The 19,780-nt window shown below is 37.7% G+C and overlaps 1 protein-coding gene across 1 annotated transcript in view; it reads right to left on the bottom strand.

The window, feature by feature from the left end:
* Positions 1-19,516, bottom strand: part of GABRA3 (gamma-aminobutyric acid type A receptor subunit alpha3) — a 370,374-nt gene extending 350,858 nt beyond the window's left edge. The window contains exon 1 of the mRNA XM_048213585.2: positions 19,387-19,516. The gene's annotated coding sequence lies outside the window, so the exon portion shown is untranslated. The remainder of the gene's footprint in view (positions 1-19,386) is intronic.
* Between the last annotated feature and the right edge of the window lie 264 nt (positions 19,517-19,780).

The following is a 19,780-nucleotide window of genomic DNA, read 5'->3' as shown; positions in this document are numbered from 1 at the left end:
AGATTAAAGACCTAAATATGAAACCTGAAACCATGAAATTCCTAGAAGAATACATAGGCAGTAATTTCTTTGACATCAGCCTTAGCTACATTTTTCTAGATTTGTCTGCTAAGGCAAGGGAAACAAAAGCAAAGATAAGCTATTGAGACTACATCAAAATAAAAAGCTTTTATACAGTGAAGTAAACCATCAGCAAAACAAAAAGACAACCTACTGAATGGGAGAAGATATTTGCAAATAATATATCTGATAAGGAGTTAATAGTCAAAATATATAAAGAACTTATGCAACTCAACACCAAAAAAACCCCTAACAACCTGATTTTAAAAATGGCAGAGAACCTGAATAGATATTTTTCCAAAGAAGACATACAGATGGCCAACAGACACATGAAAATGTGCTCAACATCACTCATCATCAGGGAAATGCAAATCAAAACCACAATGAGAAATATCTCCTTATACCACTCAGAATGGCTAAAATAAAAAAGACAAGAAATAACAAGTGTTGGCAAGGATGTAGAGAGAGAGGAACCCTTGTGCACTGCTGGTGGGAATGTAAATTGGTGCAGCCACTGTGGAAAACAATATGGAGGTTCCTCAAAAAATTAAAAATAGAGCTACCATATGATCCAATACTTTTACCACTGGGTATTTACCCAAAGAAAATGAAACACTAATTTAAAAAAATAAATGCACCCCTATGTTTATTGCAACATTATTTACAATAGCCAAAATATAGATGCAACCCAAGTGCCCATCAGTAGATGAATGAATAAAAGGATGTGATACACACACACACACACACACACACACACACACACACACAATGGAATATTACTCAACCATAGAAGAGAAAGATATTGTGCTATTTGTGACAACATAGATAGATCTACAGAGTAATATGCTAAATGAAATAAGTCAGACTGAGAAAGACAAATACCATATGATTTCACTTATTTGTAGAACCTAAAAAATAAATGAACAAAGACACAAACAGACGACAACAACAAGAAACAGACTCTTAAGTACAGAGAACAAACTGATGGTTGCTGGAGGAGATGTAGATTGAAGCAGGGTGGGGGGATAGGTGAAATAGATAAAGGGGATTAAAAAAAGAAACTTGAAGATGAAGAGCAAATTAAATCCAAAGGAAGCAGAAGAAAGGAAACAATAAAGACAGAAGAATTCAATGAAAGAGAAAACAGGAAAACAATTTTAAAAATCACTGAAACCAAAAAGCAGGAATCTTGAAAAGATGAATAAAATTAGTAAATTTCTACACAGACTGATATACAGAAAAAGAAAGAAGATAACAATTATCATTATCAGTTATGAAGACAAGTATGTCACTAAAGATATTACAAACATTACAAGGAAAGCAAGGAAACATTAATGAACAAATTTATGGAGATAATGTAGATGAGATGAACAAGTTTCTTGAAACATAATCGCCAACTCTCAAGAAGAAATAATCTGAATAAACCTTAATGTATTAAATCAATTAAATTCATAGTTTAAACCTTGATCATAAAGAAAATTCCAAACAAAAAAAACTCCAAAAAGCCCAGATGGCTTCAATAGTGATTTCTACCAAGTGCTTAATGAAGAAACAACACTAATTCTACACAAACTCTTCCAGAAAATAGAAGAGAAAGAAACACTACCCAACACACTTTATGAGACCAGAATAACTACCATAACAAAATAAATTTAAGAAAAGAAAATTAAAAGCCAATATTCCTAATGAACATACAAACAAAAAACTTTTTTTTTTTATAGATTTTATTTATTTATTCGACAGAGATAGAGACAGCCAGCGAGAGAGGGAACACAAGCAGGGGGAGTAGGAGAGGAAGAAGCAGGCTCATAGTGGAGGAGCCTGATGTGGGGCTCGATCCCATAATGCCGGGATCAAGCCCTGAGCTGAAGGCAGACGCTTAACCGCTGAGCCACCCAGGCGCCCCACAGACAAAAAACTTTAACGAAATTTGAGTAAATGGAATCCAGAAATACATAACAAGGACAATACATTATAACCAAGTAGAGTTTTGTCTTGAGACTGCAAAGGTTGTTCAACACCAGAAAAAAAACCACTGTAATTCAGCACATCAACAGACTTTTTAAAAAGATCATTTCAATAGATACAGAAAAAGCATTTGAAAAAATCCAACATACGTTCATGATAAAATCCCACATACGTTCATGATAAAATCCCTCAGCAAACTTTGGATAGAAGGCAACTCCCTCAAACTTATAAATGACATGTGAGAAAAATCTAACATTGATTTCATATTGAGTGGTGAAAGATGGAACACTTTCCCCAATAAGACCAGAAGCAAGGCAAGGAGATCTACTCTAACCACTTCTATTCAACATTGTATTACAGGCCCTATTCAGTTCAAATACAGCAAAAACAAAACGAGAAGTATACAAATTAGAAAAGAGGAAATAAAAATGTGTTTTTAGACAACATTATCATCTACATAGAAAAGCCAAACAAACTAAAAAAAAAAAATAAAAGCTACTAGAATTAGTGAGTTTTGTAAGGTCATAGGATACAAAGTCAATACATAAAAATTAATTGTATTGCTGTATATAACAATATACATTCAGAGACGTAAAGGATCTATATTCTAGAAACTACAAATCACTCTTGAAAGACATTGAGGAAGACACAAAAAAATGGAAAAATATTCCATGCTCATGGATCAGAAGAATAAACATAGTTAAAATGTCTATGCTAGCCAGAGCAATCTACACTTTCAATGCTATCCTGATCAAAATACCAATGACATTTTTCAAAGAACTGGAACAAACAGCCCTTAAATTTGTGGGGAACCAGAAAAGGCCCCGAATCACCAAGGAATTGTTGAAAAGAAAAAACAAAGCTGGGGGCATCACGTTGCCAGATTTCAAGCTATACTACAAAGCTGTGATCACAAAGACAGCATGGTACTGGCACAAAAACAGACACACAGACCAATGGAACAGAATAGAGAACCCAGAAATGGACCCTCGGCTCTTTGGGCAACTAATCTTTGACAAAGCAGGAAAAAACAATATACATTCAAAAGAAATTTTTAAATGCTATTTATAATAGCATCTAAAATGTAATACTTAGAATAAATATAACAAAATATAGGCAAGACCTACACACTGAAAACTATGAAAACATTGAGAGAATTTAAAGAAGAAATAAATAATGCAAAACTATACCATGTTCATATATCAGGAGACTCAAGATTGTTAAGATGCAATTTATCCCCAAATAAATGTATACATTTATTTCAGTCCCATTAAAATTTTCAGCTGGATTTTTTTTTTGGAGGGGGGAACTTGTTAGTTGATTAGAAAATTTATATGGAAATGCAAAGGACCTAGAATAATCAAAATATTTTTTAATGAAGAACAAAACTGAAGGATCCATAATACCTTATATCAAGATTTACTATAATTTTACAGCAGAGGGAAGCCTGAGTGGCTCCATCGGTGAAGCGTCTGCCTTTGGCTCAGGTCATGATCCCAGGGTCCTGGGATCAAGTCCTACTTCGGGCTCCTTGCTCAGTGGGGTCCTGCTTCTCCCTCTGCCTGCTACTCCCCCTGTCTGTGCTCTCTCTCTGTCTCTGACAAATAAATAAAAATCTTAAATAATAATAATAATAATAATAATAATAATAATAATAATAATTCTATAGCAGAGTTTCACAACCTCAATGCTATTCACATTTTGAGCTGGATAATACTTTGTGGGTGGTAGCTGCCTGGCCTCCACCCACTAGATGCCAGTAGCACTCGTCTCTAGTAGTGATGATCAAAAATGTCTCCAGACATTGCCAAATGTTCCCTCCCCCCAGGGAGGGGGATTGCCCCAGTTGAGAATCAGTGAACTACAGTAATTGATACAGTGTGGTAATGTTGCAAGGTTATACACAGAAATTACACAGACAGAAAAGAGTCCAGACATGGACCTACATATATATGGTCAATTGATTTTGAACAAAGGTGCCAAAGTAATTCAATGAGCAAGGGATAATCTTGTCAACAAACAATGCTGGAACAATTGGGCATCCATATGAAAAAAATATATATAGGCCTGGAACTACCTTGCCCCCAAGAAAAAAGTCATCTAGATTTACATCAAAGATATAAATCAAAGAACTGAAACTATAAAATTCTAGAAGAAAACAAATGAGAAGATCATTTTGAACCTAGTTAAGTAAAGCAAAGACTTCTCAGAATACAAAAGGTAAAAGTCATTAATACAAACTCCACAGCGAAGATGAAGACAATCACAGAATGGGAGAAGATATTTTTCAAAATACTTATCTTTTAAAGGATTGTAATATACATTTATCTTACAACTTAATAACAGAAATACAAATATCTCTATTTTAAAATGCATGAACAATTTGAACGGACATTTCTCTAAAGATGCTGTACAGATGGCCAGTAAGCACATGAAAAGATGTTCAGTATCATTAGTCACAGGGATATGCAAATTAAACTACAATAAGCTACCAGTACACACTCACTAGAATGGCTAAAATAAAGACAGACAAGGCAAGATGCAAAGTTAATATACAAAAGTCAATTACTTTCTTTGAAATAGTGGGAGCTTGTGACGATGGCAGAGTAGAAGGACCCTGAGCTCACCCTGTCCCACATTTACAAGTAGATCTCATCCACATCCAAGTCAATAAACTGGAGAGTGATCCCAAGCCTGGCAGAACAATCTCCACAACTAAATATAGAGAAGAAGCTGCATCTGAAAGATTGGGAGGATCAGAAAGGCAGAGGGAGGCTGCCCACAGGAAGGAGAGAGCTGGGCATGGAGAGGGCAGAGAAATGGGCCCTCGCACCAGGGAGGTCACATAGGGAAGACTAATCCACATAGCATTTGGCTTTAAAAACCAGAGGGGCTGAATTCCGTAAGTTTGTATAACCAGTGGGACTTGAAGCCTGAAACTTTAAAAGCCAGCTGATAGCACTGGGCGGGGCCCAGAGGGCAAGTGATAGCTGAGTTGTGGCCCTTAAAGGGACAGCAGCCTGCAGAGATGACCAAAAATAGAAATGGCAGTTTATACAATGCCTGGGGCAAACAGGAGACAGATTTGTTTACACCAATTTTGGAGCATGTTAGGGGCCTTCTTCAAAAACAAGGGACCTGGAAGTCACCATTTTCTTCCCCAGTCCCCAGCATAAGCACAGAGACACTTCCCCAGAAATGGGGCTGCATAAACACTTGCTATGTAATCTGCTAGCAGTGCACCACACCCATGAATGAGTTCTCCTGAGGACTCCCCCACTCCAAGCCTGCTAGACTCAGCCCTTGGCTCAGGGCAAATTTTGTTAAAGCCATGCAGGCACCCTGCCCAACCACTGGGTGCACAGCTGCCATCAGGCACTGCACACATCCACTGTGCTGTGCCCAGCCATGCATGCCCAGTCACTGAGGGAACTGCACCCAACCCCAAGCCCCCAGCTGCCATCACACACCCCCCATAGCCATGGAGCACATGCCCAACCCTCCTTTGCACACAGCGCTCAGTTGCTCACCCACAGCTAACTCCATGTGCCATGCTGCAAGCCCTCAGCCACTGTAGCATGCCACGCCCAGTCTCACACCCCTGGCCAACCCTACATGCAGCCCCCAGCTTCCACATTGTTTCAGGTGATCCAGCATAGGACCAGTGGCCCAGCACAAATATTGCTAATGCTGCCACCCTGCTCCCAATTTTCCTAGTGGGCACACCCCTTCAGAACTGGCCTGCCTGGATCCCACTAACACCACAGAGAGCAAGCACAGCCCACAACAGGCAGAGAGAGTGCAGACAACTGCACTAAAAGGTAGAGTGACAGACACAATAGCAGGGTGTAAACAACACACATAGGAGACTCTCTTGAAGTGCCAGTTTCTCGTAAACAGGGGACACTGCACTGCAAGGCACTCCAGGATCTCTTCTTAATAAAATCACTACTTTCAAGAGCAAAAGACACAGCTGACTTTCTTAACACAGAGAAACAGACACAGAGAGTCATATAAAATGAAGAGACAGAGAAAATTATCCCAAATGAAAAAAGCAGGATAAGGCCACAGCCAGAAATCTGAGCAAAGAAGATAGAAGTAACATGCCTGATAGAGAATTTAAAACAATGATCATAAGGATAATCACTGGACTTGAGAAAAGAGTAGAAGACATGAGAGAGACACTTAACACAGAGATAAGGAATAACATAGCAGAGATAAAGGGCACAAAAAATGAAATGAGAAATATGTTTGATAGAATGAACAGTAGGATGCAAGAAGCAGAGGAATGAATTAGTGACCTAGAAGACAGAGCAATGGAAAGTAATCAAGCTGAACAAAAGAGAGAGAAAAAAACAAAACAAGAATAGACTTAAAGAACTCAGTGTCTCCATCAAACATAATAATATTTGTATTATAGGAGTCCCAGAAAAAGAGGAAAGGGGGCAAAAATTTGACAAAATAATAGTTGAAAACTTCCCTAATCTGGGGAAGGAAATAAATATCCTATTCCAGGAGACATAGAGAACCCCCAACAGAATTAATAAAAGTAGACCCACACCAAGACATAATGCAATTAAATTTGTAAATATTGTGATAAAGAAAAAAGTTTAAAAGCGGCAAGACAAAAGAAGTCATTAACTTACAAGGGAAAACCCATAAGGCTAGCAGGAGATTTTTCAAAATAAACTTTGCAAGACAGAAGGGAGTGTCATGGTATACTCAAAGTGCTAAATGGGAAAAAGCCACAGCCAAGAATACTCCACCCGGCAAGGCTCTCATTCAGGATAGAAGGAGACATAAAGAGTTTCCTAGTCAAACAAAAACTAAAGGACTTCATGACCACTAACCTAGCTATGAAAGAAATGATAAAGATTGGAGCAGAAATAAATGATTAGAAACTAAAAAAAAAATTGAACAGGTCAATGAAACAAGGAGCAGGTTCTTTGAAAAACTCAACAAAATTGACAAACCTCTAGGCAGACTTACCAAGAAAAAAAGAGAAAGGACTCAAATAAACAAAATTACAAATGATAGAGGAGAAATAATGAACAACACCACAGAAATAAACAATCTTAAGAAAATATTATGAAAAGCTATATGCCAACAAATTGGACAACCTAGAAGAAATGGTTAAATTCTTAGAAACATAAACTACCAAAACTTAAAAAAAAAGTGGAATTAGAAAATTTGAACAGACAGATAACCAGCAAAGAAATTAAAGCAGTAATCAAAAACTCCCAACAAACAAAAGTCCAGGACAAGCCTGGCTTTATAAGCAGATTCTACCAAATATTTAAAGAAGATTTAATAGCTATTCTTCTTAAACTATTGCAAAATACAGAAAAGGAAAGAAAACTCCCAAATTCATTCCATGAGGCCAGCATTACCCTGACACCAAAAACAAATAAAGACACCACTAAAAAAGAGAACTACAAGCCAATATCCCTGATCAACATACAGACAAAAATCCTCCACAAAATATTAGCAAACTGAATTCAAAAATACATTAAAAAATTATCCACCATGACCAAGGGGGATTTATTCCTGGGTTGCCAGGGTGATTCAGTATTCACGAAACAATCAATGTGATACATCACATTAATAAGAGAAAGGATAAGAACTATATGACCATTTCAATAGATGCATAAAGGGCACCTGACAAAGTACAACATTTATTCATGATAAAAACCCTCAACATGATAGGTTTAGAGGGAACATACCCCAACATAATAAAGGCCATCTATGAAAAACTCACTGCTAATATCATCCTTAATGGAAAAAACTGGAAGCTTTTCCCAGAAGGTCAGGAACAAGGCAAAGAAGTCCACTCTCACCAATTTTATTCACCATAGTACTGGAATTTCTAGCCACAGCAGACAACAAAAAGAAATAAAACGAAACCAAATTGGTAAGGAAGAATTAGAACATTCACTATTTGCAGATGACATGATACTGTATATAGAAAACCCAAAAGACTCCACCAAAAAACTGCTAGAACTGATAAATGATTCAGTGAAGTTCCAGGATACAAAATCAATCTAGACAAATCTGTTGCACTTCTATACACTGATAATGAAACAGCAGAAAGAAGAATTAAGAAAACAATCCCATTTATAATTGCACTCAAAATAGTAAAATACCTACGAATAAACCTAACCAAAGAGGTGAAAGACATGTACTCTGAAAACTATAAAACAATGATGAAAGAAATTGAAGATGACACAAAAGTATGGAAAGACATTCTATGCTTATGGATTGGAAGAACAAATACTGTTAAAATGTCTATACTACCTAAAGCAATCTACAGATGAATGCAATCCCTATCAAAATACCAACAGCATTTTTCACAGAACTAGAATAAACAATCTTAAAATCTGTATGGGAGCACAAAAGACCCTGAATAGCCACAGCAACGCTGAAAAAGAAAAGCAAAGATGTGATGAGCACTAGGTGTTATATTCAACTAATGAATCGTTGAACACTACATCAAAAACTAGTGATGTACTATATGTTGGCTAATTGAACATAATAAGAAAAGAAAAGAAAAGAAAAGAAAAGAAAAGAAAAGAAAAGATGGAGGCATCACAACTCTGGACTTCAAGTTACATTACAATAAGCTGTAGTGATCAAAACAGTATGGTACTGGCACAAAAACAGACACATAGATCAATAGAACAGAATAGAAAACCCAGAAATGTATCCACAGGTGTATGGCCAATTAATCTTTGACAAAGCAAGGAATAATATCCAATGGAAAAAAGACAGTCTCTTCAACAAATGGTGTTGGGAAAACTGGACAGCAATGTGCAAAAGAATGAAACTGGACAAAATGGATGAAAGACCTAAATGTGAGACCTGAAGTCATAAAAATCCTAGAAGAGAGGATAGTCAGTAACCTCTCTGACATCGGAAACAACAACAAAACTAAAAGGCAATCTATAGAATGGGAGAAGATATTTGCAAATGACATATCTGATAAAGGGTATCCAGAATATATAAAGAACTTATAAAACTCAACACCAAAAAAAAAAAAAAAATCCAATTAACAAATGGGCAGAAGACATGAACAGACATTTCTCCAAAGAAGACATCCAGATGGCCCAGACACATGAAAAGATAAGCATTATCACTTACCATCAGGGAAATGCAAATCAAAACTACAATGAGATGTCACCTCACACCTGTCAGAATGGCTAAAATCAACAACACAAGAAACAACAGATGTTGGCGAGGATTTGGAGAAAGGGGAACCCTCTTAAACTGTTGGTGGGAATGGAAACTGTGCAGCCGCTCTGGAAAACAGTATGGAGGTTCCTCAAAAAGTTAAACATAGAACTACCTTATGATCCAGCAATCACACTAGTGGGTATTTACCCAAAGAATACAAAAACACTAATTCAAAGGGATACATGCACCCCGATGTTTATTGCAGCATTATTTACAATAGCCAAGATATGGAAGCAGCCAGTTCAGTGTCCATGGACTGATGAACAAATAAAGATGTGGTTAGGTTGCACACAGTGCAATATTATTCAGCCATAAAAAATGAAATCTTGCCATTTACATTGACATGGATAGAACCAGAGAGTATAATGCTAAGCGAAATAATGTCACTCAGAGAAAGACAAATACCATATGATTTCATTCATATGTGGAATTTTAAAAACATAACACATGAGCAAAGGGAAAAGAGAGAGAGACGAATCAAGAAACAGACTCAATTATAGGGAAGAAACTGATGCTCACCAGAGAGGAGGTGGGGAGGGGGATGGGTGAAATAGGTGAAGAGGATTAAAGAATACACTTACGATGAGCACCAGGTGATGTATGGAAGTGGTGAATCACTATACTGTACACCTGAAATCAATATAATAGTGTATGTTAACTACCCTGAAATTAAAAGAAAAAGAAGCAAGTGTGAGTGGCTGTAGGTTTTGTGTTCTGGAAGGATGTGAAGAGAAATAAAGCTGAGCTATACGCGGGAAAGTAAAGTTTATCTGTAATGTTTTGTTTACTTCATTAAATATATCTGAAGCTGAAATGACAAAATGCTAACAACACTTGTTCATTCTGAGCAGTATTTATGTATTTATTTGCTCATAGTTTAAGATGCTTCTGAATTTCTTTTTTTTTTTAAGATTTTATTTATTTATTTGACAGAGAGAGAGAGACAGCCAGCGAGAGAGGGAACACAAGCAGGGGAAGTGGGAGAAAGAAGCAGGCTCCCAGCAGAAGAGCCTGACCTGGGGCTTGACCCCAGAACTCCAGGATCACGCCTTGAGCCGAAGGCAAACGCTTAAGGACTGAGCCACCCAGGCGCCCCGATGCTTCTGAGTTTCTAAATATTTTAAAGTCTTCAAAATTAAAAAAAAGAAACAAGAAATGACAAATTTATAATAATAAATTTGAGCAAAATAAAGAAATAGAAATTAAATTATAAATAGCAATTTCCCAGTATACCAGCCATAATAAGTTAGCAGAAATAATGAAAAGCATAACATAAATATTATTATACAGATGGACATATAGAGCGTCAGATTCTACACAGCTGGTAAGTAGAAGAGCTGAGGTAATAAAAATTATTTTAAAGTTATAAAAATATTTAAACTTTGTAACTAGGACAGAAAGAATCAGGCTACAAAATATGGAAAATAGATAAATCCCAAAGAGAATCTACTATATATATAACAATTTACACATATTAAATGTGGCATCACAGAGCAGTGGGGAAAGATTAATTATTCAATATTTGCTGTTGTGAAAAATTGAAAGGGAAAAGAACTTAGAAAATTACCTCATACCACACACCAAAATAAATTCTGGAAGGATTAAACAAATATAAGCAATAAAAATGAAAAAAAATCCATTTAAGCACTTATCTAGTTTGGGTGGGGAAAAACTTACACGTGAATTCATCAGAAAAAAATACAAATGGATTGCATGGTGCACTGGGTGTTACACGCAACTAATGAATCATCGAACTTTACATCAGAAACCAGGGATGTACCGTACGGGGACTAACATAATAAAAAAACATTAAAAAAAGGAAAAAAAATACAAACGGAAAGATATATGTAATTACATAAATGTTAATTTGTGTATAAAAGTTCATTTAAAACACAAACCTGGGAAATATTTTCCACATATACCACAGAAGAAAGGTCTGATGTCTATTAAATGTATATATTGTCCATACAAATGAATAAGAAACATATAAGTTCTCAATAGAAAAATTATACAGGTCATGAGTATATGTTCATATAGGGAACAAAAGTGACCAAGAAACCCACAACAATATTCATGCTCAGTATAATAAAAGAAACATATTAAAAGAGTAAGATATCATTTAGCCTCTATTATACTGGCAGATTTTAAAAGAATGACAGTAGCCAGTTTTGGTATAGGTGTATGAGAAGAAATTGTCCATATTATACAGTGAGACAACTTCACACATATATCAAGAGCCTTTAATAAAATTTAATCCTTAGGTCCAATAATGCCTCTTATAAAAACCTATCTTAAGAAAATCATTTATTCAACAAATACTAGTAAGAATCTACAACGTATCATACATTGCTCTAGGTATTGGAAAACACAGTAGTGAATGCAAAGTAAAGAAAAATCTCTGTGCTCGAGGGGCTTACATTTTAATACAAAGATCCAGACAATAAATTAGAAAATATCTCGACTATTAGGTTATGATACAGATCAGGGAGAAAAAATAAAGCAAGAAAAGAGATCACAGGAATGCCTTTTCCTGGAGGAGAAGTGTTTGCATTTTTATGGATAATTGTTAAAGGAGATCTTATGGAGGTAATATTTGAATATTTGAATAAAGACCTAAAAGAGGTGAGGTTAAAGAAGCAAAGATTTATGCATAAAGTTATACATTGCAGGGCTATTCATGATAACTTATAATTAAAAATAATTTAAATGACTAATACAGGATCTGTTAAATAATTAAAGTAGGTACAAACTGTACAACTGAAAATTATGAAGCCATTAAAAATTGTCTGAAGGCTGGTGAATGACACGGTGAAATGCTTACAGTACAATAACAATGGAGAAGCCAGATATGAAATAGTACATATAAGGTATGATCCAAATTATGTAAACATGGAAGCACATTTGGGAGGAAGCAGAGCAAGTTGTCTTTGGACAAGGTATTGAGAGGTGATTTGTGTTTTCTCTCCATTTTTAAAAATTTTCTATTATGAGCCTGTTTCATTTTATAAATAGAAAAAATAGAAGTAGATATTACAATCTTAAGGAAGATTAATAAATGTACAAAATTTTTTAAATGGTGTTGCTAAACAGCCATGCCTAGAATACTGGGTCCAGCTTTGGATGTTATATATTAAGGGTGACACTGCAAAGTTCAACGTCTCCTATAGAAGATACTCAAAATACATGTCATATGAGCTCAAGATTGGGAATATATGGACTGGAGAAAAGATAAAAAGAACAAACTATCTTTAAACTTTTGGATGGCTAATTACAGGGCAAGGAAATAGACATTAGCATTCGCAACCCATGGGTTGGATTCAGAAGACAGATTTCAGGTCACTCAGTATGAAGAAGAACTTGCTAACAATCACAGTTATCAAGTGGTATTAAGCAAACTTTCCTGGAACTATTCACACTGAAAATAAATGACCATATGTACTGGTTGATAAGACTGCCATTACATGATTGGTAAAGACTCTATTTCTGAGCTCCTCTCATACTATTTAAAAAAGTTATTTTATGCTATGATCACTTACATAATTCCACCCCCATCCACCTCCCCTTCCCTTCAAAAAACCTATGTAATACTTGATTCCTTTTAAGAAATCATTTTTAAACAGAAAAAAGTACCCTTCAAAATATACTTCCTGAAGATTTTTATTCTTCCTTCTGTGTATAGTGAGAAAATATTGTGTACAAACATCAATACCTTTAAAATCATGTTTTAAGTATAAAAAATGTTTTTATATTACCAACCAATATTTCCCTTTACCATATATCTTCCCCCTAGGAACAGACTGGACCACTGCGTTTCAGAATGTGAGATAATCACCTTGCCTCTGTTCCACAGTATCCTGCACCATTTTCTTTGCAGTGCCCTTAGTTCATTTTAAAACCAGCCATGGTGAAAATATCACCCAGTACTCAGAGTTACTACAGATTTTAGAACACAGTCAGTTATTTTCTTAGCTTTCAGAACAGTGATGATTTCAGCAATCTCAGGAATAGCACAAGGAAAGGGCATTCATTCCTGTGATCTCTTCTAAGCCCTATGAATACTTCCACCAAAATTAGCAACCTTCAGAATTCCATATAAAATCCTTAGTGTTGTTTAAATAAGTGACTGAGCCTGAACTACCAGCACAGGACCATGAGAATATAGTAAAGAATAGAGCATAGACTATAGAATCTTTTAGCTGGGTCTAGTGCAACCCTCCTCATTTTACAGTTATGGAAACAGAGGCTCAAACAAGTGATTTGTCACAAGAAACTGAGTCAGCATCCAAACCAAGACGAGAATCTAGACTAGGCTATCTGAAATCTCATTTTCAGAGAGATTTTTAACATCCAATTCTTCATATTTTTTTCTTATCAAGTGTGTCTTTCTCTAACTTGTTGAATGGGGAGAATGAAGGAGATCTGGGAAGAGTGCTGACTCATTGAGAATTTCAGTTAAGCAACATGACATATAACCTGGTTTCAAATAAACCTGTGCTTTTATGGACATGAGACTAGAGGTAATCTTACCTTTCCTTACAGCACTATCATCTGCCAAACAACAGCAAAATGGATATGATCATCCAGTCTTTTAGTAAGCACTGTGAGCATCATAATGGGGAGGACTATTAGAAACTGGGTGTTGTTTGTCAGTACACAGTCCTGCTGAAATGTTTAATAATGGTAACCATGCCTTCTTTTTTAAAGCAGTATATTTACTTCTATACACTAATCACAATGTATAAGTATATAATTCAATGGTTTGTAGAATAAGGTCTATCTCACAATCTAAACCATGAGCCCAAAGGTGGCAACAACCATGTTTATTTTGCTCACCATTATATTCTCCATGTTCAGTAAATGGTATGTATTCAATAAATATTTGTCCAACTAATGGATGAGACCTCTCCACTCTTGGCTCTTTCATAATACTGTATTTTCAAATGTTCCTTTCACACACCTGCCCTCTCCTCTGTAGCCTTCACACAAGCTTATCTTTGTTTTCCCATATCCTAAAGCATAAGCATTTCCCAAAGAAGAGATCTTTGGATCCCTTCTTTTCACTTCAAGTACTGCCTCTGTATCAATGACTCTCAAATGACTCTCTCCAGTTGACTTATATTGAGAGCTACAATTCCACATTTCTTTCAACTGTACCCAGTACCTTTTGCTGGGCTGTGTGATGTCAGTCAAATCAAGTGACTCCTCATCTCAGGATCAGTTAGCTCATCCATAAATTAAGGGTGTTGCCTCTCTACTGCATGTAGAAGAAAGTTCTAATTCTCCAAGCTAGCATTTAATATTATTTACAGCCAAGCTCTCTCCCTATTTTGGCAAATATCTCTTACACACTTTTACCATACATTTTACTCCAACATAACTAAGCTCCTCACTGTTCCTAATACATGTCCTCTGCTTTTCTGGACTCTTCCTAGAACACCAGACTGCACCTCCAAAGTTTGCTAAATCTTTGAAGCCCAGTTGAAATGCCACTTTTGGGAAGCTATGTTTGATCTCCTTGCATGCCCTTCTTTTATGTGTGTGGATTACATTCTCCTAAAATTATAGCTGTTTGTATATTTCTTCTCTCTCTTACTTGACTTTGTCATCTTGGACAGCAGAGGCTATTCCTAAATCAGCCTGTATCTCCCACTGGCCTTTGGCTCATAGCATTTAGTGACCTTATACTGAATGGATTCAGTTTAGGCTATATCAGTCATCCTGCTTAAAAAGCCTTCAATCAGTTTGTTTCTCAGAGTCCATACTGAGGGTTTCAGAGGGGAGAGGGGTGGGGGAATGGGATAGGCTGGTGATGGGTAGTAAGGAGGGCACGTATTGCATGGTGCACTGGGTGTTATACGCAACTAATGAATCATGGAACTTTGCATCAAAAACCAGGGATGTACTGTATGGTGACTAACATAATATAATAAAAAAATATTATTATTAAAAAAAAGCATTCAATCAGTCCCTGTGTTTCTGGAGTAAACATCAAAATCCTTATGATGGCCCACTTCAGCCACACCAGCTTTTGGTCTTCATGCATGCTCTTCTCTTCATCTACAAAACTGCTCCACCCTCACCATAACCCCACCCCACCCCCATGTCTCTACTCACCATTAATATCACTTCCTCAAGGAAGCTTTTCTTAAACTCCACACTAGATCAGTTTTTTCTGTTATATACCTTCATAGCCCCACCCTCATACTTTTCCTTCATAGCATTTATTACTGACTGAAATAACAGTTGTGTATCTGTTTTATGGCCTTTTCCCCATCAGACTGTAAGTTCCAAGTAAGCAAAGGCCATGTCTGCTTTGCTCACCCTTGTATTATCTGCATGGTGCTTAATATCTGCATGGTGCTTAACCACATCACTGAATAAATGTTGAACCACTGAACTGATGAACAATTGTAAAGGTAAAGACTTGGGACTTAGGCCATATAAAATCTTTGCCTGGCTTGCTGTAATTCCTTTAAAACAAAATTGGGATTCCAGGTAAATTCAGCATTAGAAATTTACAAAATAAGATAAATACTGCCTCCAAAATGCTGGATGGAAACCAAAATTATCTTTGTTTAATGAATGTATGGCTCCAAAAGGCATAACTAACACCAAGTGACTTGCTCCTTCACTCAATGAACATTTATTAAATACCTACTCTATGCCACACACTCGGATAGTAGCTGATAGTACAATAAACTGGAGTGACAATTTACTTCCTTGGAATATATAATCTAAGAGGCACATTTATAAAAGCTTAAAAAAACCTTTATGACAGTCACAACAAGTAAAGATATTAAGTTTTCCATCAAAGGAGACATTTAACCTGATGGTGAAAAATCATTTGACAAAAATGACTTTGAAATTATAACTGGGCGAAATCTGGGCCTCCTATATTACTGGTAGCCTAGACTAGTGCTGTTCAAAGTGTGGTCTACAGATCAATGCCTGTCTGCAAACTTATTATTGCCAGGCAGTAATGACCTGGGTGCAGAAATTGAAAATAATCACTTACAAAATATTATAGAATTTAAAAAATAATTTTTATGTCTGTTGAATCTAGTAATAAAAATGTTAGCTTATATTTAGTCTTTTCTTTCATTTTCTAATAATTCATAATGTATTTTACTAAAGTAACAGTCTATGATGGATTGGAAAATTTTTAAAAAACTGGTCTTTGAGCAAGGTAGTTTGAAAAGCACTGGAACAACAGATTCAGGATTACCTGGTAGTTTGTTAAAATGGAAAATCTCAGGTTGTACCCCCAGACCCCCTGGGTCAGAATTAGCATTTTAACAAGATCCCCAGGAGATTTTTCTGCACATTAAAGTTGGAGAAGCACTGGCCTAGATGATTTCTGAAGCCTTACAACCCTGAGATTTTATAATTTACTTCAGATAGAGAATTACGGAGCTGAAAGACCCTTGGTGATACAATCCACCTCATCATCGTTTTTAGAAGGAAAAACTGAGGTCCGTGGAGAGGGACTCAGATGTCCAAGGTAACTGACAAATTAGCAGAGCTAGGAATAAAACTCAAGTTCCCTAACACCCAGGTCAGTTCTCCACTCTAACACACTGCTGCTCACTCTTATTCCACCCAGTCTCACTCTGCACCATCCCCTCAATGATGTCATTGTTTCTGAGATATTTTCTGATACAAGAATTTATTCTTCTACCTTCCATATACTGTGTGAACCTTGAATCACCACTATTTCAAGTGTCCCCTTTATGATAATTGTCCTTAATCCCTGTTGCTCAAATCTTCCCATATGCCTATTGTCTGGCTGCTATATGGACATTCTGGGGCTTCAGAAGGACTAGCACTAACTGATTTCTGGTCTTCAGGGAAAAAAAGAGAGCTTCTTTGTTCCCATGAGTCCACTTGATACCAAATAGCAAGCTTTTCCAAGGAAGAGAACATACACTATCAAGGCTGTTTTAGAAAGCTCAGTATGCTCAGTTTGTGACTGACAAGAGAATGAGATACTGGGTCATATTAATAAAGTCTAGCTTCCAAAATGAGGCAAACGATGATCCTTTACTTGTGATCTTGTCAGATCTGAGGCTTTTAGGGGAGAGGTATGACTGCTGTCTTCAACTGTCTGAAGAGCTATTATTAAGAAGAAGCAAATTTGTTGCAGCTAGTCCCAAAGCAGCAATGAATACAAGTTACAGGGAGACAGACCTTGGCTTATAATGGGGATTACTTTCTGGCAATCAGAATTGCTCAAAGATAAAAAGAGCCATCTAATGAGCTCTCTGTCACTGCAAGGAGATCAAAAAGAAATCAGTCAATGAATTGAACGCTTAGGACAAATTGAAGAACTGGGTGGAGAAGTAAAGCTTAATGACCTTCCAGTTCCAAGGTTTTAATATTCTAAAATTTTCAGGACAAGGTGACTCTAAGCTCTCAGAAAATAAGAGCAAGATTTGGTCTGAAACAAAGCAGTCTTTTGCTGGATGTGAGATAGACAAAGCTATGACAGTGAAAAAGTGAAGTCTTTCCAGGTGGCCTTTTCAAAGGAAAGCAGGCTGGCCAAGGAAAGCCTTTTGGGCAGCTTCTCCAGAAAACCCAGGTGAGGCTTGGTTCCACAATGGCCAGCCACTATGCCCACTCTAAGTTCCTGTTACTCTACACAAAGGCTAGCTACTACTTTTTTTTTTTTTTTGGCCAAGCAGTTACCCTTCCTATCACACCTATACTTGCCTGACCAGCAAAGGCACAAAATTTTTCCCCAAGGAGACAGTAGTGCTTAATAGTCAAGACCATGCATTCTAGAACCAGGTTGCCTGTGTTTTAATTCCCAGTTGGGACATGTAATTACTCTGTAACCTTTGACAGTTACTTAACCTCTCTGTGCTTCAGTTTCCTCATCAGTAAACCAAGGATAATAATATCTGCTTCATAGTATCTGCTTCATAGTAATGGTGTAAGAATATACATTAAACCCTCAGCCTAAAATCCAAAACATACGAGGCACTTAACAATGTTAGCAATTAGTATTGTTGATGTAATAATTACTACCATGGGCATGGCAGTGTTGCTAACTCAAGAAGCTCCCCACCAAGCAACCATATCTCTTCTCCTACCAGTTCAGAGGGCTATACTACAACAGCTTCAGCCAGTCCTTGCATAGCTCCAGACGTCCAGAACCTGCTGATCCTCAATAAACCATACAATTCGCAGCAGGAATCCTGGCTTCTCACCCTGCTCTAAATCCAAAAGCCGCCCCTCCCCCAGTCCTCCTGCTTATGCTACCCTCAGCCACAATTAGAGAACCAGCAAACTGGAAAGCCAATTCCAGACAAACCATCAGGTGTTTCTTCCTTCTCAAGGACACAGCTGGACTTATACCATGCATCCAGTGGGATGGGGTAGGGTATCTGAATCCCTGGTCTAGCCTGTCTCTTCAACTACCTACAACGGGAAGTGGGCAGGCAATGGGGCTTCCCACCTGGAAGCAAGAAAAGCCTAAGTTTGTAAAGGAACTCAGGCCCAACCCCATAATAAACCCCTTAAAGGAAGGGGGGAGGTCTCAAGCTGCTTTCAAAAGAAGCAGTTATTTACAACTTTCCACTCAGTTGCATCTGGGAAAGGTAAAAGGGAGATGGGGAAAAGGGCTAAATGGCATTCTCCCTCTTTCTCAATTCCAGCAATGAGAAACAGCTGCAGAGAAAGAGTTAAAGGAGAAAGGAAGCTCCAGCCATTACCCCATCCCCGTGCCTAGGGCTGTCTGGGGGGTCATGACTGTGCTGTTTGCTCTGGCTAGGGGACACTGGGTGGCTTTCTGCAGCAGCTGCAGGCCCCCCAAGCAATTTGCAAGGTCAAGGCTGACCTGTTTCCAAAAAGGAACAAAACAATTCACTGACAATAAAGCAAATCGCGCATACAACACATCACAACCCCCCTCCCCAAATCAGGTTTCACCCCAGTGCCTCCCTGCCCAGATGCCAACTCTGGGCTTCCACCAGCCCCACTGGGGAACCCAGGATAGCATCACAGCTGCAGAGCATGTCTCGCCTCCCCGGCCAACCCAAGGAGACTCTCAGTACGGGGGAGAGATGCTATCGCTAAAGGAGACCTGAGCTTGGGGGAGGGGGAAGGAGGGACATCTACGTTCCTTACCAAGCGCCACAGTCACTTCCCCGAGGCAGAGAGAAGAGAAGGATGAATGAATTGAAACAAGTTGGAGATTGAGTCCTCACAGAGCTCGGCTTCCTCTTCTCTTTCTCTGGGTCTCTCTCCTGGTCCCTCTCTCGTCTCTCCGGTTTGCTCGCTAGCTTGCGCGCGCTCACGCTCTCCTCTCCCTCTCTCTCCTCCCCCTCTCCCTCTCTCTTTCTCCCGCCTCTCCCTATCTCTTCTCTCTTCCCTCCTCCCCTCCCCCTTTGCTGGCTTTAGATTCACCATTGCCTGGTGCTGAGCACGAGGCTGTGCTGGGGCTCCGGAATACAGTGCTGCAAGGCTTTGGATCTGTGGTTGTTTTAGGAAAGACTAAAGCAATATTTTATTATTTAAGGTT

The sequence above is a fragment of the Ursus arctos genome, chromosome X (genome assembly GCF_023065955.2).
Source record: "Ursus arctos isolate Adak ecotype North America chromosome X, UrsArc2.0, whole genome shotgun sequence".
In the NCBI taxonomy this organism is placed as follows: domain Eukaryota; kingdom Metazoa; phylum Chordata; class Mammalia; order Carnivora; family Ursidae; genus Ursus; species Ursus arctos.
The sequence above is the reverse complement of the archived record's forward strand: the minus strand, read 5'-3'. Positions and strand labels throughout refer to the sequence as shown.